We start from the raw sequence: 5,192 nt of genomic DNA, 5'->3' as shown, positions 1-5,192 counted from the left end.
CTGACTTTAGGCTACCTGTTGGTCCAGGCTCACTTTAGGCTACCTGTTGGTCCAGATCTGACTTTAGGCTACCTGTTGGTCCAGGCCAGGCTCACTTTAGGCTACCTGTTGGTCCACTTTAGGCTACCTGTTGGTCCAGGTCTGACTTTAGGCTACCTGTTGGTCCAGGTCTGACTTTAGGCTACCTGTTGGCCCACTTTAGGCTACCTGTTGGTCCAGGTCTGACTTTAGGCTACCTGTTGGCCCACTTTAGGCTACTTGTTGGTCCAGGTCTGACTTTAGGCTACCTGTTGGCCCACTTTAGGCTACTTGTTGGTCCAGGTCTGACTTTAGGCTACCTGTTGGTCCAGGCCAGGCTCACTTTAGGCTACCTGTTGGTCCACTTTAGGCTACCTGTTGGTCCAGGTCTGACTTTAGGCTACCTGTTGGTCCAGGTCTGACTTTAGGCTACCTGTTGGCCCACTTTAGGCTACCTGTTGGTCCAGGTCTGACTTTAGGCTACCTGTTGGCCCACTTTAGGCTACCTGTTGGTCCAGGTCCGACTTTAGGCTACCTGTTGGTCCACTTTAGGCTACCTGTTGGTCCAGGTCCGACTTTAGGCTAGTGTTTTTTTTTTTCACACAGTTGTGTTTTAGCACACTTGCTATTCTACTGTGAATCAATAAAGCTTGTCATTTGCTCCCAGAAAAATTAATATTCATGTCATTCATTCAGGACAACAATGGCATGAATATGTACAGCATATAGGAACCAATCAGGAGTGAGTATATACAGCATATAGGAACCAATCAGGAGTGAGTATATACAACATATAGGAACCAATCAGGAGTGAGGCCATGCAGCTTCAGCTATTCAGAGTCATTATCACCTCCACTGCCTTCACCCCCACCCCCCCCACCCACACACACACATGCAGAACACACACACACACACACACACACACACACACACACATGCAGAACACACATACACACACATGCAGAACACACACACACACACACACACATACACATGCAGAACACACACACATGCAGAACACACACACACACATGCAGAACAAACACACATACACACATGCAGAACACACACACACACATACATATGCAGAACACACACACACACTCTCACACACATGCAGAACACCCACACACACTCATACACACACACGTGGCTGAGAGAGGGGACGCGTCTCATCATGGAAACACTCAGGGTCTCCTGTTTCTCTGCTTCTACTTAATGGAGTGGAGAATTCAATTCTGGGATACCCTTGCCCCGCTTATCCCAAGACAACACACACGCACGGGGGCACACGGGGGCACACGGGGGCACACGCGCACACACACACGCGCACGCACACACACACACACACACACACACACACACACACACACACACACACACACACACACACACACACATGGTGTCATACATTATTCTCGCAAAATGACTACATGAATGAACTTTGCATTATCGCATACTCACACACACACACTCACCCACACACACTCACCCCCCCACACACACACACACACACACACACACTGACACACACAGAGCAGTGACAGAGACAAATCTGTGTGTCATTCATCATTCTCTCACATGAGTAAATCCCCAGCACACCTACTAGAATGACCACCTGACGTGTGTGTGTGTGTGTGTGTGTGTGTGAGTGTGTCAGTGTGTGTGAGTGTGTGTGTGTGTGTGTGTGTGTGTCAGTATGTGTGCGTGTGTGTGTGTGTGTGTGAGTGTGTGTGTGTGTGTGTCTGTGTGTGTGTGTCTGTGTGAGTGTGTCAGTGTGTGTGAGTGTGTGTGTGTGTTATTGTGTCAGTGTGTGTGTATGAGTGTGTCTGTGTGTGTGTGTCAGTGTGAGTGTGTCAGTGTGTGTGAGTGTGTGTGTGTGTGAGTGTGTGTGTGTGTGTGTGTGTGTATGAGTGTGTGTGTGTCGCTGTCTAATCCCCCTCATGTATAGCCTCCCCGTCTAAGTCACTTCATGTAGGTCACAAGGTCAATTGGCCCATTTTTCTTTGAGAAGCATAGTTGATGGAAATCCAATCGCACTCAATTCTGCTGATGTGAGGTGTGTGTTATGACTGTGAGGAGTGCGTGTGTGTGTGTAGCAGGAGTGTGTTATGAGTTTGAGACGTGTGTGTGTGTGTGTAGCAGGTGTGTGTTATGAGTGTGAGATGTGTGTGTGTGTGTGTAGCAGGTGTGTGTTATGAGTGTGAGACGTGTGTGTGTGTGGATAAAAGCGTCTGCTACATGACTAAATGTAAATATGTGTGTGTGTTATGAGTGTGAGACGTGTGTGTGTGTGTGTGTGTGTGTGTGTATAAAAGCGTCTGCTAAATGACTAAATGTAAATATGTGTGTGTGTTATGAGTGTGAGACGTGTGTGTGTGTGGATAAAAGCGTCTGCTAAATGACTAAATGTAAATATGTGTGTATGTTATGAGTGTGAGACGTGTGTGTGTGTGTGTGGATAAAAGCGTCTGCTACATGACTAAATGTAAATATGTGTGTGTGTTATGAGTGTAAGACGTGTGTGTGTGTGTGTGTGTTATGAGTGTGAGACGTGTGTGTGGATAAAAGCGTCTGCTAAATGACTAAATGTAAATATGTGTGTATGTTATGAGGGTGAGACGTGTGTGTGTGTGTGTGGATAAAAGCGTCTGCTACATGACTAAATGTAAATATGTGTGTGTGTTATGAGTGTGAGACGTGTGTGTGTGTGTTATGAGTGTGAGACGTGTGTGTGTGTGTGTGTTATGAGTGTGAGACGTGTGTGTGTGTGTGGATAAAAGCGTCTGCTACATGACTAAATGTAAATATGTGTGTGTGTTATGAGTGTGAGATGTGTGTGTGTGTGTGGATAAAAGCGTCTGCTACATGACTAAATGTAAACATGTGTGTGTGTTATGAGTGTGTGACGTGTGTGGATAAAAGCGTCTGCTACATGACTAAATGTAAATATGTGTGTGTGTTATGAGTGTGAGACGTGTGTGTGTGTGTGTGTGTGTTTGGATAAAAGCGTCTGCTAAATGACTAAATGTAAATATGTGTGTGTGTGTGTTTGGATAAAAGCATCTGCTAAATGACTAAATGTAAATATGTGCGTGTGTGTGTTTGGATAAAAGCATCTGCTACATGACTAAATGTAAATATGTGTGTGTGTTATGAGTGTGAGACGTGTGTGTGTGTGTTTGGATAAAAGCGTCTGCTACATGACTAAATTTAAATATGTGTGTGTGTTATTTTTCAGGTTGGCACTCAGATGTTTGCCGGTGACTGGCCCTACGCAGATGGTCCAGGGTGTGTAATGACTGTTCAGCATTAAGTGAGAGGGACACCTTTAATGTGCATAACAGACAGTGGAGGTGAGACACCTTTAATGTGCATAACAGTGGAGGTGAGACACGACACCTTTAATGTGCATAACAGTGGAGGTGAGACACGACACCTTTAATGTGCATAACAGGCAGTGGAGGTGAGACACCTTTAATGTGCATAACAGTGGAGGTGAGACACCTTTAATGTGTGAGACACCTTTAATGTGCATAACAGGCAGTGGAGGTGAGACACCTTTAATGTGCATAACAGGCAGTGGAGGTGAGACACCTTTAATGTGCATAACAGGCAGTGGAGGTGAGACACCTTTAATGTGCATAACAGACAGTGGAGGTGAGACACCTTGATGGAGATAATTTCCCAACACTGTTAATTACTTAAGAATATAATAATCAAGTGCCTTGTATTATTAATTACCTTATATGAATCATGTACTTATGTAAGCAGGAACATGGCTTTTCTGTGTTTCTGCGTGTGTGTAACTTAGAATATTAGGTGCCACTTAGTCTGCATATGTACAAGAGCATGTTTAGACCAGAGGTGATAAGAAGGTTCGAACTGTGCTTCTTCCGACCTTGCAAAACTTCCATCCTTGCCTCGGACGTGAGAAATCCACCACGTGATTATCCCTGCTGAACGCTCAACTTCTGTCTATATAAACCTTGTGCGATGTGTTTATCATTGCTTCACTTTCAGCCTTGTGCTGGGAGTGAGCCCGATTGCAATTGTTGTTTGTCTAATAAATATACTTATATGCAGCTCCGGAGTCCTGAGGTAACTAGGGTGAATTTTCACCTATCATATTTGGGGGCTCGTGACCGGGATTCCAACAACCTCAACGGCTCTCCACGCTGGGCTAATCATCAGGACCTGAATCATACGGAGGAGTATGAGACTCTGTTTTTCTAAAGACCTCCAACTTGAATTGGAAGGAGGCCAGGGCCTGCCAGCGAGGAGAGCCGAGAGTGAAGGAATTGAATTAGACTATAGGGGTTGGACTCCGAGCTGTTTGTGAGTATATTGTTTGTTTGTTGTGTGTGCACGCTAGTATAGTTTTTTGGGGGGTTGAGACTAACTTTTGTTAATTTTAACTTGCACTATTTTTATTATTTCTCTGTAAAACTGTTCTAAGGGTACCATGGCACTGTGTGGCTTCAATATATCACATGTTATTCTCACAGATATTTCCCTAACGAATGTTCTAGTCCCCTGGGCGCAGTCACCTTCCTTAAGCCTGTAAAAGAGAGCTAGTGTCTCTCCCGAAGCCCTGAAGCGCGTCCGGTGGAAGAAGACGAGAAGGCCTCTGAAGGAAGGGTATAGAAGGAAGGGTGGCCTCTGGGCGCAGAAACATAGCTAGGGAAAATATTTAACAGGGTAAGGCGGATTCTATGAAGCAGCACTATGGTTCTGACTGAGCTTAAGACCATGCAGAAGGGTTTTATTACTTTAATTATTTGTATTCCTTTTATCATGATTTTAGTAATCCAAGAAAACTATCGGAACATCAGGTTCTGATACGATGTTGATAATTTTTTTTTACTCCATGTATTGCTCTTGCTGCTTGCTTTTATTGATTTTATGTAAAGCAACTGCAACAACCATCTGACACACACACATGCAAAAGACCCGGGTTTCATTGGAAAATCACAAAGCAGACAAGGCCACTAACCAGGCCGGACTGCAACAACCATCTGACACACACATGCAAAAGACCCGGTTTCATTGGAAAACCACAAAGCAGACAAGGCCACAAACCAGGTTGCACTACAACCATCTGACACGTACACAATTGAAGAATTAGATCTCACAATATTAAAAGATATGCTGCAATATTGAGCCATGGTGAA

The sequence above is a fragment of the Clupea harengus genome, chromosome 8 (assembly GCF_900700415.2).
Source record: "Clupea harengus chromosome 8, Ch_v2.0.2, whole genome shotgun sequence".
Taxonomy (NCBI): Eukaryota; Metazoa; Chordata; class Actinopteri; order Clupeiformes; family Clupeidae; genus Clupea; species Clupea harengus.
Note: the sequence above shows the minus strand (reverse complement) of the source record.